The 16,130-nt window shown below is 46.1% G+C and overlaps 1 non-coding gene across 1 annotated transcript; it reads right to left on the bottom strand.

Annotated features, from left to right (window-relative positions):
* Positions 1–9,919: 9,919 nt before the first annotated feature.
* trnar-ucg (transfer RNA arginine (anticodon UCG)) lies at positions 9,920–10,009 on the bottom strand. Its single transcript is given in 2 exon segments — positions 9,920–9,955; positions 9,973–10,009. It is a non-coding gene; the product is annotated as a tRNA-Arg (tRNA).
* Positions 10,010–16,130: the final 6,121 nt, after the last annotated feature.

The raw sequence follows: 16,130 nt of genomic DNA, 5'->3' as shown, positions 1-16,130 counted from the left end.
GGTGGAGTTGTGGATAGTAAGGAGGGCTGTTGTCGGCTGCAAAGAGACATAGATAGGATGCAGAGCTGGGCTGAGAAGTGGCAGATGGAGCTTAACCCTGAAAAGTGTGAGGTTGTCCATTTTGGAAGGACAAATATGAATGCGGAATATAGGGTTAACGGTAGAGTTCTTGGCAATGTGGAGGAGCAGAGAGATCTTGGGGTCTATGTTCATACATCTTTGAAAGTTGCCACTCAAGTGGATAGAGCTGTGAAGAAGGCCTATGGTGTGCTCGCGTTCATTAACAGAGGGATTGAATTTAAGTGCTGTGAGGTGATAATGCAGCTGTACAAAACTTTGGTAAGGCCACATTTGGAGTACTGTGTACAGTTCTGGTCGCCTCATTTTAGGAAGGATGTGGAAGCTCTGGAAAAGGTGCAAAGAAGATTTACCAGGATGTTGCCTGGAATGGAGAGTAGGTCTTACGAGGAAAGGTTGAGGGTGCTAGGCCTTTTCTCATTAGAGCGGAGAAGGATGAGGGGCGACTTGATAGAGGTTTATAAGATGATCAGGGGAATAGATAGAGTAGACAGTCAGAGACTTTTTCCCCGGGTGGAACACACCATTACAAGGGGACATAAATGTAAGGTGAAAGGTGGAAGATATAGGAGGGATATCAGAGGTAGGTTCTTTACCCAGAGAGTAGTGGGGGCATGGAATGCACTGCCTGTGGAAGTAGTTGAGTCGGAAACATTAGGGACCTTCAAGCAGCTATTGGATAGGTACATGGATGACGGTAAAATGATACAGTGTAGATTTATTTGTTCTTAGGGGCAGCACGGTAGCATTGTGGATAGCGCAATTGCTTCACAGCTCCATGGTCCCAGGTTTGATTCCGGCTTGGGTCATTGTCTGTGTGGAGTCTGCACGTTCTCCCCGTGTCTGCGTGGGTTTTCTCCGGGTGCTCCGGTTTCCTCCCACAGTTCAAAGGTGTGTGGGTTAGGTGAATTGGCCAATGATAAATTGCCTTTCATGTCCAAATTGCCCTTGGTGTTGGGTGGAGGTGTTGAGTTTGTGTATGGTGCTCTTTCCAAGAGCCGGTGCAGACTCAAAGGGCCCAATGGCCTCCTTCTGCACTGTAAATTCAATGATAATCTATGATTAATCTAGGACAAAGGTTCGGCACAACATCGTGGGCCGAAGGGCCTGTTCTGTGCTCTATTTTCTATGTTCTATGTTCTATGAACTGAAGAAAGGGATTAGGAGAGCAAAGAGAGGGCATGAAAAATCTTTGGCGTGGAGGATCAAGGAAAACCCCAAGGCCTTTTACAGATATGTGAGTATTATGAGAATGACTAGAGCGAGGGTAGGTCCGATCAAGGACAGTAGCGGGAGATTGTGTATTGACTCTGATGAGATAGGAGAGGTCTAGAACGAGTACTTTTCTTCTGTATTTACAAATGAGAGGGGCCATATTGTTGGAGAGGACAGTGTGAAACAGACTGGTAAGCTCGTGGAAATACTTGTTAGGAAGGAAGATGTGGTGGGCATTTTGAAAAACTTGAAGATAGACAAATCCCCCGGGCCTGACGGGATATATCCAAGGATTCTATGGGAAGCAAGAGATGAAATTGCAGAGCCGTTGGCAATGATCTTTTCGTCCTCACTGTCGACTGGGGTGGTACCAGGGGATTGGAGAGTGGCGAATGTCGTGCCCCAGTTCAAAGAAGGGACTAGGGATAACCCTGGGAATTAAAGGCCATTCAGTCTTACTTCGGTGGTAAACAAAGTAATGGAAAGGGTACTGAGGGATAGGATTTCTGAGTATCTGGAAAGACACTGCTTGATTAGGGATAATCAGCACGGATTTGTGAGGGGTAGGTATTGCCTTACAAGTCTTATTGAGTTATTTTATGAGGTGACCAAGCATGTGGATGAAGGTGAAGCAGTGGATGTCGTGTACAGGGGTTTTAGTAAGGCATTTGATAAGGTTCCCCATGGTAGGCTTATGCAGAAAGTAAGGAGGCGTGAGATAGTGGGAAATTTGGCCAGTTGGATAATGAACTGGCTAACCGATAGAGGTCAGAGAGTGGTGGTGGATGGCAAATATTCAGCCTGGATCCCAGTTACCAGTGGCGTACCGGAGGGATCAGTTCTGGGTCCTCTGCTGTTTGTGATTTTCATTAATGACTTGGATGAGTGAGTTGAAGATTGGGTCAGTAAATTTGCAGATGATACGAAGATTGGTGGAGTTGTGGATAGTGAGGAGGGCTGTTGTCGGCTGCAAAGAGACATAGATAGGATGCAGACCTGGGCTGAGAACTGGCAGATGGAGTTTAACCCTGAAAAGTGTGAGCTTGTCCATTTTTGAAGGACAAATATGAATGCGGAATACAGGGTTAACGGTAGGGTTCTTGGCAATGTGGAGGAGCAGAGAGATCTTGGGGTCTAAGTTCATACATTTTTAAAGTTGCCACTCAAGTGGATAGAGCTGTGAAGGAGGCCTATGATGTGCTAGCATTCATTAAGAGAGGGATTGCATTTAAGAGCCGTGAGGTGATGATGCAGCTGTACTAAACCTTGGTAAGGCCACATTTGGAGTACTGTGTACAGTTCTGGCCGCCTCATTTTAGGAAGGATGTGGAAGCTTTGGAAAAGGTGCAAAGGAGATTTACCAGGATGTTGCCTGGAATGGAGAGTAGGTCTTATGTGGAAAGGTTGAGGGTGCTAGGCCTTTTCTCATTAGAACGGAGAAGGATGAGGGGCGACTTGATAGAGGTTTATAAGATGATCGGGGAATCGAGTAGACAGTCAGAGACGTTTTCCCCGGGTAGAACAAACCACTACAAGGGGACATAAATTTAAGGTGAATGGTGGAAGATATAGGGGGGATGTCAGAGGTAGTTTTTTTACCCAGAGAGTAGTGGGGACATGGAATGCACTGCCTGTGGATGTAGTTGAGTCGGAAACATTAGAGACTTTCAAGCAGCTATTGGATCGGTACATGGATTACGGTAGAATGATATAGTGTAGATTAATTTGTTATTAAGGGCAGCACGGTAGAATAGTGGATAGCACAATTGCTTCACAGCTTTAGGGTCCTAGGTTCGATTCCGGCTTGGTTCACTGTCTGTGTGGAGTCTGCACATCCTCCCTGTGTGTGCGTGGGTTTTCTCCGGGTGCTCCGGTTTCTTCCCACAGTCCAAGGGTGGGGTGCTCTTTCCGGGGGCAGGTGCAGACTCGAATGGCCTTTTACTGCACTGTAAATTCTATGATAATCTATGATTAATCTCGGGCAAACGTTCGGCACAACATCGCGGCCGAAGGGGCTGTTCTGTGCTGTATTTTTCTGTCTCCGATCACTCACACCTTAACCATGAGGCCACTGATAACGTCATGATAACTTTGAATTTCTCCTAAATTGCCAACTGAACACACTGGCTGGCAGAATTACATTACCCACGTGATTGGCGAGACGCAACCACAGGGCGACTTGCCGAGTGGTGAAAACTGACATCACTGCTTCTGATCACTAGCAGAACAGAGAGATTAATGTCACATTGTTCATTCACATTTCTGATTTATAATTGTGGGGAAACTGATGGGCTTTGGGACGCAATTAAAAGTTGTTTTAAGCGAGATCAAATCAGCGGCTAGCTCGTCGGTCTCTGGAGACCTGTCCCACACACAGCAACAGAGACTGCAGACAGAGAATGAATCGAATATTCACATGTCACACCGGAGAACACATCGGCGAACACTTCAGCAGTCAAGGGCATTCAGCCTCTGATCACCGGGTCAGCATTTTCCAAGGCGGCCTTCGGGACGCGCAGCATCGCAGAATCACCGAACAGAAACATGCAGCCAAGTTCCGCACACATGAGAACGGCCTTAACCGGGACCTTGGATTCATGTCGCATTACATTCACCCCCCCCACCATCTGGCCTGGGCTTGCGAAATACTCAGCAAGAGCAACGACTGGGCCCGTATGTCTTTTATTCTGTTCAGTAAGAAGTCTGACAAAACCAGGTTAAAGTCCAACAGGTTTGTTTCAAACACTAGCTTTCGGAGCACTGCTCCTTCCTCAGGTCCTGTTTTATTCTGTTCGCAGTGGAGGCCAACAAACCCAAAATACCCCAATTTACCCAATGATCCCAGTACGAAACCAGGTTAAAGTCCAACAGGTTTGTTTCGATGTCTCTAGCTTTCGGAGCGCTGCTCTTTCCTTCACCTGAGGAAGGAGCAGAGCTCCGAAAGCTAGTGACATCGAAACAAACCTGTTGGACTTTAACCTGGTGTTGTAAGACTTCGTACTGTGCTCACTCCAGTCCAACGCCGGCATCTCCACATCCCAGTACGAAAAGCAAGGGACAAAAAATGTTTCTTTTGATTTTATTTTAACAACGTAACCAAATTGAACAGGAATAAAGAAGCGCATTGAGCTGATACAATAAGCTTCGGGAGGCAATGAGAAGCTGGTTTGAGTGAGCTCTGCTCGTCGGTTGGTTCGTTGGTCTAGGGGTCTGATTCTCGCGTAGAGAGCTTCTATTTGCGATAAAATGCGAGAGGTCCCGGGTTCAAATCCCAAACTAGCCCTGTTTTTTAAAATCAGGATGATCGATATGATGTCATTGACTGAAATAGGGAGCAGGTTTGAGCTGCAGAGAATATAATCAGTGCAGAACACGTGAAGCCACGAACACGACATTTAAAGACCGTTTCACCATGGTGGAGGACTCTTAATTTATCCTCATATATCAAGCAAAACAAACGAACGCTTGTGCATCCAGGTAGTTGGCTGAATGCAATGGTTGTATGTAAACCCGATAACCTTTGATTTATTTGCTGAACAAAAATCTTTCAATCTCCGCCTTAAAAATAATCAATGTCCCGCTTCCGCCGCCTTCTGAGGCAGAGTTCCAAAGTCGCACAACTCTCTGAGAGTGAGAAATTTCCAAATCTCCGACCGAAAAGGGCGAAATCCTTGTTTTTAACTGCCCAGTAGTTCTGCTCTCACCCACAAGCAGTGACATCCTTTCCACGTCCACCTTGTCAAGACCATTCAAAATCTGATGTACTTCAATCAAATTAACTGTCACTCTTCACATCTCCACTGGAAACAAATGCAGTCTGTCTAACCTTTCCTCAATAGAAACCCCGCTCATTCCTGACACCAATCGAGGAAACCTCCTCTGAACCGTCTCCAACGTATTTACATCTTTCCCCAAATAAGGAAACCAAAACTGCACAGAATTAGCGAAATGTGACAGCTCCTGGAATAAAAGGGACAGTAGCAACATGGATATAAATGTGGTTGAATATTAAGAACAGAATGTAAGAGCCAGTAGAGACTTTTCGGACTGGAAGAAGGTTTGTAGTGTGCCACATGGGTTCCGACTGGAACATTTGCTTTCCCTGATATATAACAATGTGCTAGATCACGGTGTACAGGGAACAGTTTCAAACTTTGATGATGGTACAAAGGACCAATATTTACCTTAGCCACTCTTTTTTGTTTTATGTAGTTGTAGAAACTTTTACTATCTGTTTTTATATTCTGAGCAAGTTTACTCTCATAATCTATCTTAATCTTCTTTATAGCTTTTTTAGTAGCTTTCTGTTGCCCGCTAAATATTTCCCAGTCCTCTAGTCTCCCACTGATCTTTGCTACTTTGTATGTTTTTTCCTTCAATTTGATACTCTCCCTTACTTCCTTAGATATCCACGGTCGATTTTCCCTCTTTTTTACCGTCCTTCCTTTTTGTTGGTAAAAACCTTTGCTGAGCACTGTGAAAAATCACTTGGAACGTTCTCCACTGTTCCTCAACTGTTTCACTATAAAGTCTTTGCTCCCAGTCTACCTTAGCTAGTTCTTCTCTCATCCCATTGTAATCTCCTTTGTTTAAACACAAAACACAAGTGCTTGATTTTCTCACCCTCCATCTGTATTTTAAATTCCACCATATTGTGATCGCTCCTTCCGAGAGGATCCCTAACTATGAGATCCTGACTCAATCCTGTCTCATTACACAGGACCAGATCTATGACCGCTTGTTCCCTCGTAGGTTCCATTACATACTGTTCTAGGAAACTATCGCAGATACATTCTATAAACTCCTCCTCAAGGCTGCATTGACCGACCTGGTTAAACCAATCAACATGTAGATTAAAATCACCCATGATAACTGCTGTACCATTTCTACATGCTTCTGTTATTTCTTTGTTTATTGCCTGCCCCACCATAATGTTACTATTTGGTGGCCTATAGATTATTCCTATCAGTGACTTTTTCGCCTGACTATTCCTGATTTCCACCCAAATGGATTCAACCTTATCCTCCATAGCACCGATGTCACCCCTTACTGTTGCCCGGATGTCATCCTTAAATAACAGAGCTACACCACCTCCATTACCATCCACTCTGTCCTTCCGAAAAGTTTGATACCCTCGGATATTTAACTCCCAGTTTAACCCTCGGATATTTAACTCCCATCTGGATGGAAATTGTCCCATTGGGCAGACGCAGCATGGGTTCATAAAGGGCAGGTCGTGCCTAACTAATTTAGTGGAATTTTTTGAGGACATTAACAGTGCGGGAGATAACGGGGAGCCAATGGATGTGGTATATCTGGATTTTCAGAAAGCCTTTGACAAGGTGCCACACAAAAGGTTGTTGCATGAGATAAAGATGCATGGCATTAAGGGGAAAATAGTAGCATGGATAGAGGATTGGTTAATTAATAGAAAGCAAAGAGTGGGGATTAATGGGTGTTTCTCTGGTTGGCAATCAGTAGCTAGTGGCGTCCCTCAGGGATCAGTGTTGGGCCCACAACGGGTCAAAATTTACATCGATGATTTGGAGTTGGGGACCAAGGGCAATGTGTCCAAGTTTGCAGACGACACTAAGATAAGTGGCAAAGCAAAAAGTGCAGAGGATACTGGAAGTCTGCAGAGGGATTTGGATAGGCTAAGTGAATGGGCTAGGGTCTGGCAGATGGAATACAATGTTGACAAATGTGAGGTTATCCATTTTGGTTGGACTAACAGCAAAAGGGATTATTATTTAAATGATAAAATATTAAAACATGCTGCTGTGCAGAGAGACCTGGGTGTGCTAGTGCATGAGTCGCAAAAAGTTGGTTTTCAGGTGCAACAGGTGATTAAGAAGGCAAATGGAATTTTGTCCTTCATTGCTAGAGGGATGGAGTTTAAGACTAGGGAGGTTCTGCTGCAATTGTATAAGGTGTTAGTGAGGCCATACCTGGAGTATTGTGTTCAGTTTTGGTCTCCTTACTTGAGAAAGGACCTACTGGCACTGGAGCGTGTGCAGAGGAGATTCACTACGTTAATCCCAGAGCTGAAGGGGTTGGATTACGAGGAGAGGTTGAGTAGACTGGGTCTGTACTCGTTGGAATTTAGAAGGATGAGGGGGGATCTTATAGAAACATATAAGATTATGAAGGGAATAGATAGGATAGATGCGGGCAGGATGTTTCCACTGGCGAGTGAAAGCAGAACTAGGGGGCATAGCCTTAAAATAAGGGGAAGTAGATTTAGGACTGAGTTTAGGAGGAACTTCTTCACCCAAAGGGTTGTGAATCTATGGAATTCGTTGCCCAGTGAAGCAGTAGAGGCTCCTTCATTAAATGTTTTTAAGATAAAGATAGATAGTTTTTTGAAGAATAAAGGGATTAAGGGTTATGGTCTTCGGGCCGGAAAGTGGAGCTGAGTCCACAAAAGATCAGCCATGATCTCATTGAATGGTGGAGCAGGCTCGAGGGGCCAGATGGCCTACTCCTGCTCCTAGTTCTTATGTTCTTATGTTCTTATGACCTGATATAATCCTGAAACCCACTTTTCCGCCTTATCTCCATAACCCTTGATTTTCTTACTGATTAAAAACTTGTCTATATCAGCCTTGAACATATTAACTGACCCAGCCTGACAGCCCTATTCGGTTAAAAAAATGTTTCCACAGATACACTAGAGTCTGAGAGAAGAAATTACTCATCATTCCTGGTTTGAATGGGCGGCCCTGTTGCTAACTTTTGGTTGGCTCTTAATTCGTAATTTGCTCTGTTTGTTTAACCTTTGCTCTGGAGTCGCCAGGTATCTTTATGATACCGCCACGAGGTTCAAGTTCAAGTAATGATCAATAACTCAACACACCAATTAGTAAGATTCAAATCAAAACACATTTATTATACACAGTAAATCATTACTCATGCATAAACTCTACTTTCTAGACTATTCTCTATCACTAAAAGGCCTGTACTTAGTTTCGGACTGGCCCATCAGGTCAGGGCAACAAATGGCCTTTCGTTCAGGTCCACAGTCTGCAGGATTCAAAATCTGGTATGGACTGGTAGCTAGGAGCGCCCATTTCGTAGCGAGCATTGACTAGAGACTTACTTCGTTGGCGGCCGCTGGACAGTTCACTCTCAGGGGTTGCTTCGCGTTGCTGAGTGACTCTGTCAAGAAGGACGATTTGAACTTGGGGGCTTTACTTTATAGTCCCCAGTGGCTTCCCGCCCTTCGGGGCGGACCCCGTACCTGGTTCCCAGTGATTGGACTGCGTTCCGATCACTTTGATCGATTTCTCCAATACTGGAGTCGTTCCCTGATCGCTGGGCGGTCCCTAAATGTCCGTTGGCCTTCCTTTGTCTTTGGCTCCTGCTGGCGCCGAGGAGTCTGGCTTGGCTTTATTCACCTTAATTGTTGCAATTGTGCCTTGGAATTGCTCATTACTATGCAGATGGCTGCTGTTTCAGTGCTTTCTGGCTTCTTACTGGTTTCAATACACATGATTGCTGTATTTGCTAGTGTTTGCCTGTGTTAGCTGAATTTCCCTTCAGTCTTTGCGATTCTCCATTTTAAGTCGGGAAGTGGCCAACCCAGGTGGCTACAGCCCCTTACTCTGAGATCATTCCCTCTGGTCCGAGACTCTCCCACATGAAGAAACAACCTCTCAGCACCCACCCTGTCAATCCCCCTGTAAATCTCTTAAATGGTGAATTTGAATGGTGGGATTTCTTCCATGTCCCAAAGATTAGTTCAGGCCTCTGGATTTCCAATCCAGAGACATAATCTTTCATCCCTCTGGACAAAAAACAGTTGATTCAGCTCATTAGTAACATCTTGTGCCAGTGGGCCAATGAATGGCAAATGGTGCTTAATTTGGATAAATGCAGGGTGATGCATTTTGGTTGATCCAATCAGAGCTGGACTCGCTCCATTAATAGTAGGGAGTTGGGTAGAGTTATAGAACAAAAAGATCAAGGAGTACAGGTCCATAGCTCAAGAAGATAGAGTTGTAGTCGGACAGAATGGCGAAGAGGGCTTTCAGCATGCTAGGTTTTATTGGTCAGAATATTGAATACAGGAGTTGGGACGTCTTGTTGAAGTTGTACAAGACATTGGTAAGACCACACATGGAGGACTGTGTTCAGTTATGCTCACCCTATTATAGCAAGGATATTGTTGAACTAGAAAGAGAGCAGAAGCAAATCCTTTAAAAATCAGTTGGACAGTTACATGGCAGGGTGGATAAGAGAGGGATATGGGCCAAACACGGGCAAGTGGGACTAGCTTAGTGATAGAAACTGGGCGGCATGATCAAGCTGGGCCGAACGGCCTGTTTTCATGCTGTAAACATCTATGACTCTATCCATCTTCCTGAGGGCATTCGAATTTCCTCCACAGAATTGTATTGAACTGATTGATACAGAATAATTTATTCTACAGTTTATTCAAATCAGACAGATATTGTGGATTCATTCGGGGCTAAACAAAATACTAAGATGAGAGACAATTGAATGAACAAAGTTACAAGAAATTACATTCCAAAAAACCCCAACCTTGACAGGTGGACAGGTGGAAGTTTGAGCTGAGGAGGGAAAACTCGGCTGTCAGCAAGTTCCACCGGATTTCTGAGCAAAACGACCACGGCAGGACTCGAACCTGCAATCTTCTGATAACATCACTGAGAGTCACCGAAGTTAGACGCCTTATCCATTAGGCCACGCGGCCAACAGTTAGGATCGGTGAGCTAATGTTTAGCCCATGTGAATAAATACTGCAATATTTCTCCAATACAGGAACATTGGTGATCACAGCTTTTGACAAATGTAGAATTCTTTACCCGTCAGTCTGGCCTCAATAAAACGCGAGATGGATTTGTAGGCATAGTATTATTTATTTTTAACCAACTTGTAAGTCTGACTCGCTTCACAGGGAAACAAGAACACAGAACCAGTCTCCTGGTCCCCTTGGAAACGAATGAGGTCCGAGACAAAGGGATCTCTGCAAATACATTCAGATGGCATCACGGTTCACATACAGATTCCCATAGGTCATCCTATACCCCTCCTGACATGGCCATACATCCTAATTGGCTCACTTTTCCATAAGACCATAAGACATAGTTGCGGAAGTAAGGCCATTCGGCCCATCGAGTCCACTCCACCATTCAATCATGGCTGATTTCAACTCCATTTACCCACTCTCTCTCCATAGCCCTTAATTCCTCGAGAAATCAAGAATTTATCAACTTCTGTCTTAAAGACACTCAACGTCCTGGCCTCCACCGCCCTCTGTGACAATGAATTCCACAGACCCACCACTCTCTGGCTGAAGACATTTCTCCTCATCTCTGTTCTAAAGTGACTCCCTTTTATTCTAAGCCTGTGCCCCCGGGTCCTAGTCTCCCCTGCTAATGGAAACAACTTCCCAACATCCACCCTATCTAAGCCATTCATTATCTTGTAAGTTTCTATTAGATCTCCCCTCAACCTCCTAAACTCCAATGAATATAATCCCAGGATCCTCAGACGTTCATCGTATGTTAGGCCTACCATTCCTGGGATCATCCGTGTGAATCTCCGCTGGACCCGCTCCAGTGCCAGTATGTCCTTCCTGAGGTGTGGGGCCCAAAATTGCTCACAGTATTCTAAATGAGGCCTAACTAATGCTTTATAAAGCTTCAGAAGTACATCCCTGCTTTTATATTCCAAGCCTCTTGAGATGAATGACAACATTGCATTTGCTTTCTTAATTACGGACTCAACCTCCAAGTTTAACTTTAGAGAATCCTGGACTAGGACTCCCAAGTCCCTTTGCACTTCAGCATTATGAATTTTGTCACCGTTTAGAAAATAGTCCATGCCTCTATTCTTTTTTCCAAAGTCAAGACCTCGCACTTGCCCACGTTGAATTTCATCAGCCATTTCTTGGATCACTCTCCTAAACTGTCTAAATCTTTCTGCATCCTCCCCACCTCCTCCATACTACCTGCCCCTCCAACTATCTTTGTATCATCGGCAAACTTAGCCAGAATGCCCCCAGTCCCGTCATCTAGATCGTTAATATATAAAGAGAACAGCTGTGGCCCCAACACTGAACCCTGCGGGACACCACTCGTCACCGGTTGCCATTGCGAAAAAGAACTTTTTATCCCAACTCTCTGCCTTCTGCCTGACAGCCAATCGTCAATCCATGTGAGTACCTTGCCTCGAATACCATGGGCCCTTATTTTACTCAGCAGTCTCCCGTGAGGCACCTTATCAAAGGCCTTTTGGAAGTCAAGATAGATAACATCCATTGGCTCACTTCTCATTCCTTCACCCGGGGCCTCTTGTTAACCAACATCCTTTTCCCCTCCTCTACCAGACCCCCCCCTTCCTTGCCATGCTTGCTGAAATCCTTTGTCCTTTGTGAACTCACTAGAATTAAACTGGCCTACATCTACATTACTGTAACTAATATTTAAACTAACTATTTTATACCACATTCGTCATTCCCTCCTTTTATCATTTCATGATAACCTATCTATTCAATCCGTAGCTACGGCCCCTCATCGAAAAGATTCCTCACTGCATTTCCAATTCCTGTTGCAGCCCCCCTTCATCCGCTGCACCCTCCTGGATCCTAACAACCAAGATTCTAGGGGCGTCTATCTGTGCCAGTGTACCCCGCATTCTACCCATCACGCATTTAAGGATGGCCAGGCCCACAAAGATGCAGCCGAGTGCCACTGCTAAATACATGGCCATATTTATCAATCAGTCCTTCCAACCTCCAAATCCCCAGTTACCCCAAGAGCCAGGGTCCTGCATTCCGTCCAGGTGATCCCGTATGCGATCCATAAATTTAATGATGTTAGTGGTTAGGTCTTGAACTTCCATGATACACTTGCCCTGCACTATGGCGCATACCCCACCCTCACGGGCGAGAAGATAGTCAAGAGCATACTGGTTCCGCATGGCAAACAACCGCAGCTGAGACAATTCCTTGGTTATTGCCCCGAGGGCTCCCAAGGTTTCGTTTCCCAGGATGGTAAGGCCACAAATAAAATAATTTCTATCGCTCACCACCAAGGAACCCCCCCCCCCCCCCACACACACCTCCCAGTTTATCCAGCTTTGAAACGCCCATTCGGGCCTCCGAGCAATGCGGAAAGCCCAATCCCAACAGTGATATGAGAGACATTCGCCCAGCCACAAAGGAGCTGCAGGCCGTCGTTCAATGGAATGCAGGTGGTGTTGTAACAAACGCATTGGCCAGACGCCTGAGTGATATGACACCTCCTGTCCGTGCAGGTGGGGAACAGACATGTTATATTCGTTTCCACCTCTACGAGCAAACAGCCGAACCCGTCACTGCCGAAACAATTCTCGAACGACCGGGATTCCCTATTGGGAGTGAAGTGGCTAGGTATGTACGCCCTCCACCGTTGCAGCCTATCAAACTGTGAGTGGGAATTATCCCGAGGAAGCGGAAGGCAAATAGCCGGTGGTGCTGAACCCGGATCACAAGGAAGAGTGACTTGCTCGGGCGGTGACTCGGAACGCTGACAATGAACCACCGTTTGGGGAGTGCCCCAAAGCAGTAAAACAGAAAATTACCTAGACACCGCTGCGGGGTTCGGATAGCAGACAACCGGCCCCTGGCCATACAAGCGGTGGTAGATCTGGCAGAAGAGATTCATACTAACAGGGTTTTCCTCAGTCTGGGTCCTAAATGAATTAAGAGTATCTCCTGATAACCTACGTTCTAGTTGTACTCCCCTCCTTACACGCCCCGTCCTCTCTCTAGTCCCACTCTCTCTCTCACAACCTCTTCCTACCCAATCCTGACGGACTGATTTTACCTTTATGGCACCAATCATAACACATCCAAAATCAAATTTACATGTACTCCAAAAACAAGGCAATGTGCATGTAATTTGCTTATTGTCACAAGTCGGCTTCAAGTGAAGTTACTGTGAAAATGTCCCAGTCGCCACATTACGGCGCCTGTTCGGGGAGGTTGGTACAGGAATTGAACCTACGGGAATTGAACTACTGGCCTGTCTTGGTCTGCTTTAAAAGTCAGCAGTTTAGCCCGGTGAGCTAAACCAGCCCCTGCTCCCTTCCCATCGCCGGGACCAGTGCACTTGCTTCATGAGTCCGGCATTGTCCGTTAACCTGATGACCTTCCATGAGTTGATAACCTGTCCTCGTATATGGGGGCAGCGAAGAACGTCACCTCTGCATAAACGAAATGTCCTTGTAGTTTGGTTGGGGTTACAGATGTAGATGATATTTCCCTTTTCCATGTCCGTCGCCGATGTCACTCCAAGCGAGGCAAGGCCGAAGATTACACAGGCGGTGCACAGCCACCCCATCATGCTTCATACCTGTAAAACAGCGCTGGGTAAGGGAGGCAGGTTAGTAACCAACCTTTTTACAGTGGTAGAGGTGGACCCAATTTACAGTGGTGGAGGTGGACCCAAGCACTCCGCCCCTCCACTTTAACTGCAGTGGGGGTGGTAAGGAGAACTTGGAAGGGCCCCTCCCATCGCGGCTCCGACCCTTTCGAGTCCAATTTTTGACCATGACATAACTACCGGGCTGAACTGAAAGTGAGCTAGGTAATGGGGGCAGTGGCGGGTGCGCCGTGTGGACCTGGCCTTGGAGCTCTTTGAGGACCTTCGTGAGGGCTAGAACATAGGTGGTTATTTTTTCAGTCATATGATGAAACTGAACCAGTCTGGGAACATGCAGGTTCCAGGGAGATCTAAGGGGCCTGCCATAAAGGATCTCGGTAGGAGAGAGCCGGTCCGGTCCCGCAGGTGTAACCCGCAGCTGGAAGAGGGCAACGGGGAGCAACTCAAGCCATGTCAGTCCCGTGTCTGCTCTTAATTTAGCTAATTCAGTTTTGAGGGTCTGATTGTGTCTCTCAACCAACCCTGCTGCCTGCGGTCTGTACGCACAGTGCAACTGCTGGCATTTGCCCAACTGGGAGCAGAACTCTCTATTAATCTGTCCAATAAAATGAGGCCTGTAATCAGAACTTAACTGAGCTGGTATACCGTACCGGGGAATGATTTCCCGCATCAGAATTTTAACCACAGTAGCAGATTTATTATCGGTAGTCGGATACGCCTCAACCCATCTGCTGAACACATCCACAATGACCAAAACATATTTATAACATTGACAACATTGACACCTTTACAACTCAATGTAATCCATTTGGAGCACCTCAAAGGGACCACTGGGCAACGGGGTTTGCCTCATACCACAAGGGATACATTTGCCAGTGTTATATTGCTGACAAATCAAACACCGATTACTGATACTCTGGGCCAACCCCTGCATTTTAGGGTGCCACCAAGTGTCCAGCAACAAATCACTAGTCCCCTGAGCACCACAATTAGTTGCAAAGTGTACACATTCGATGAGCCATAAAGCCAGTACCTCAGACATACAAGTCTGATGTGCTGGCGTGGTCCATAAAGAGGAAACAGAATCATATGTACAACCTACCCATTTCCACATTTGTTTATCACTCTCAGGAGCGTCCTGCTGTAACCTTCTGACGTCTTGGATGGTTGGCATTGGCTTTTCAGAGGCAGACCTATTTATAGCAGATCGTTTAGTCTGACTTAACATTTTAGGCACCATCACTTTCTGAATTTGCGCGGCTGTCCACGCTGCACAATCTGCTTGTCCATTACCAACGTCAACTGGGGTCGGAAATCTGCATGGGCATAAGGAGGGCCTGCATTAACTAAACCCCGGTGGGATATTTCCGTGCCGGCCGAGATAAGGAATCCCCTATTCTTCCAGATTTGTGGGTTGGCTGAAGTCGAATGTTAATCGTTTCAGGGACCTCAAAATATTTTATGGAAGTGCCGTCTGGCGTGACTTGAAGTGCGTACTCTGTTGGATCTGAATGATCAACTGCCCTCCTTACCATAGGTCCCAGATCCTTGGCATGGTACTGGTCGTGGACCTGATGTGTAATATGAGGGCCCACAGAAGCTGACTGTGGCCATACATGTGATGGTATTGCAACAAAATCGGCTGTACCTTCTTTTCCCGTGACTGTGGCTGTAACCTTGACTGGCCATTCGGTCCCAATTAACGGCCGGTATTTGTCCACCAACTCCCTGTTTTGTCCGGCTCTGTCATAGGCCAGGGTAACGTGGTGCAGTGAATGTTCAATGTCTAACGTCCACCACTGGGGAGTGATTGAAATATAGCACTGTTGTCTCATCCTCCATGATTGAACCGTTATCCCTTCGTCTCCGCACTCTAGCTGTAGCTGGAAGATACACAGTAAATCTCGGGCCAACAAGTTACAGTCCAATCCAGTAGTCACCACAAACTGGTGATCCGCAGATTTATTCTCGTAAGTGACTGTCACAGGTTCAGAAATAGGATAGTCACACACCTGTCCTTGGAACCCCGACAAATGCTGGGTGTGGTCGGATAGTGGTAGTCGAAGTTCTGATTGTACCGAAGACATGGCTGCTCCAGTGTCGATTACAAATGGACAGTGTTGATCTCCTATCTGGAGAGAAATAATAGGTTCCCTGTCTGATTGGAGAGTCCTTATGACTAAATTCGCTAGTTAATCTTGTGGTGGGAAAGGGTTTGCCTGGGAGAAGTCAGTGTACCTCGTCTGTCCTCCCCTTGGTGGGTACCCCCTCCTTTGGGTCGGGTAGTCTCCTTCTGCTGCCCGTCTTTTAATGCGGCATTCCTGTTGCCAGTGATCTGCATGGTCGCAATTAAAACATGTATTGTTCCCTCTATATCTGCCCGGACCTCTTTTCCTCAGTAGACCAATGGCAGTTGTGAAGCTGTTGGTGCATATGGTGGGCCAT

The sequence above is a fragment of the Scyliorhinus torazame genome, chromosome 24 (genome assembly GCF_047496885.1).
Source record: "Scyliorhinus torazame isolate Kashiwa2021f chromosome 24, sScyTor2.1, whole genome shotgun sequence".
NCBI classification, from domain to species: Eukaryota; Metazoa; Chordata; class Chondrichthyes; order Carcharhiniformes; family Scyliorhinidae; genus Scyliorhinus; species Scyliorhinus torazame.
The sequence above is the reverse complement of the archived record's forward strand: the minus strand, read 5'-3'. Positions and strand labels throughout refer to the sequence as shown.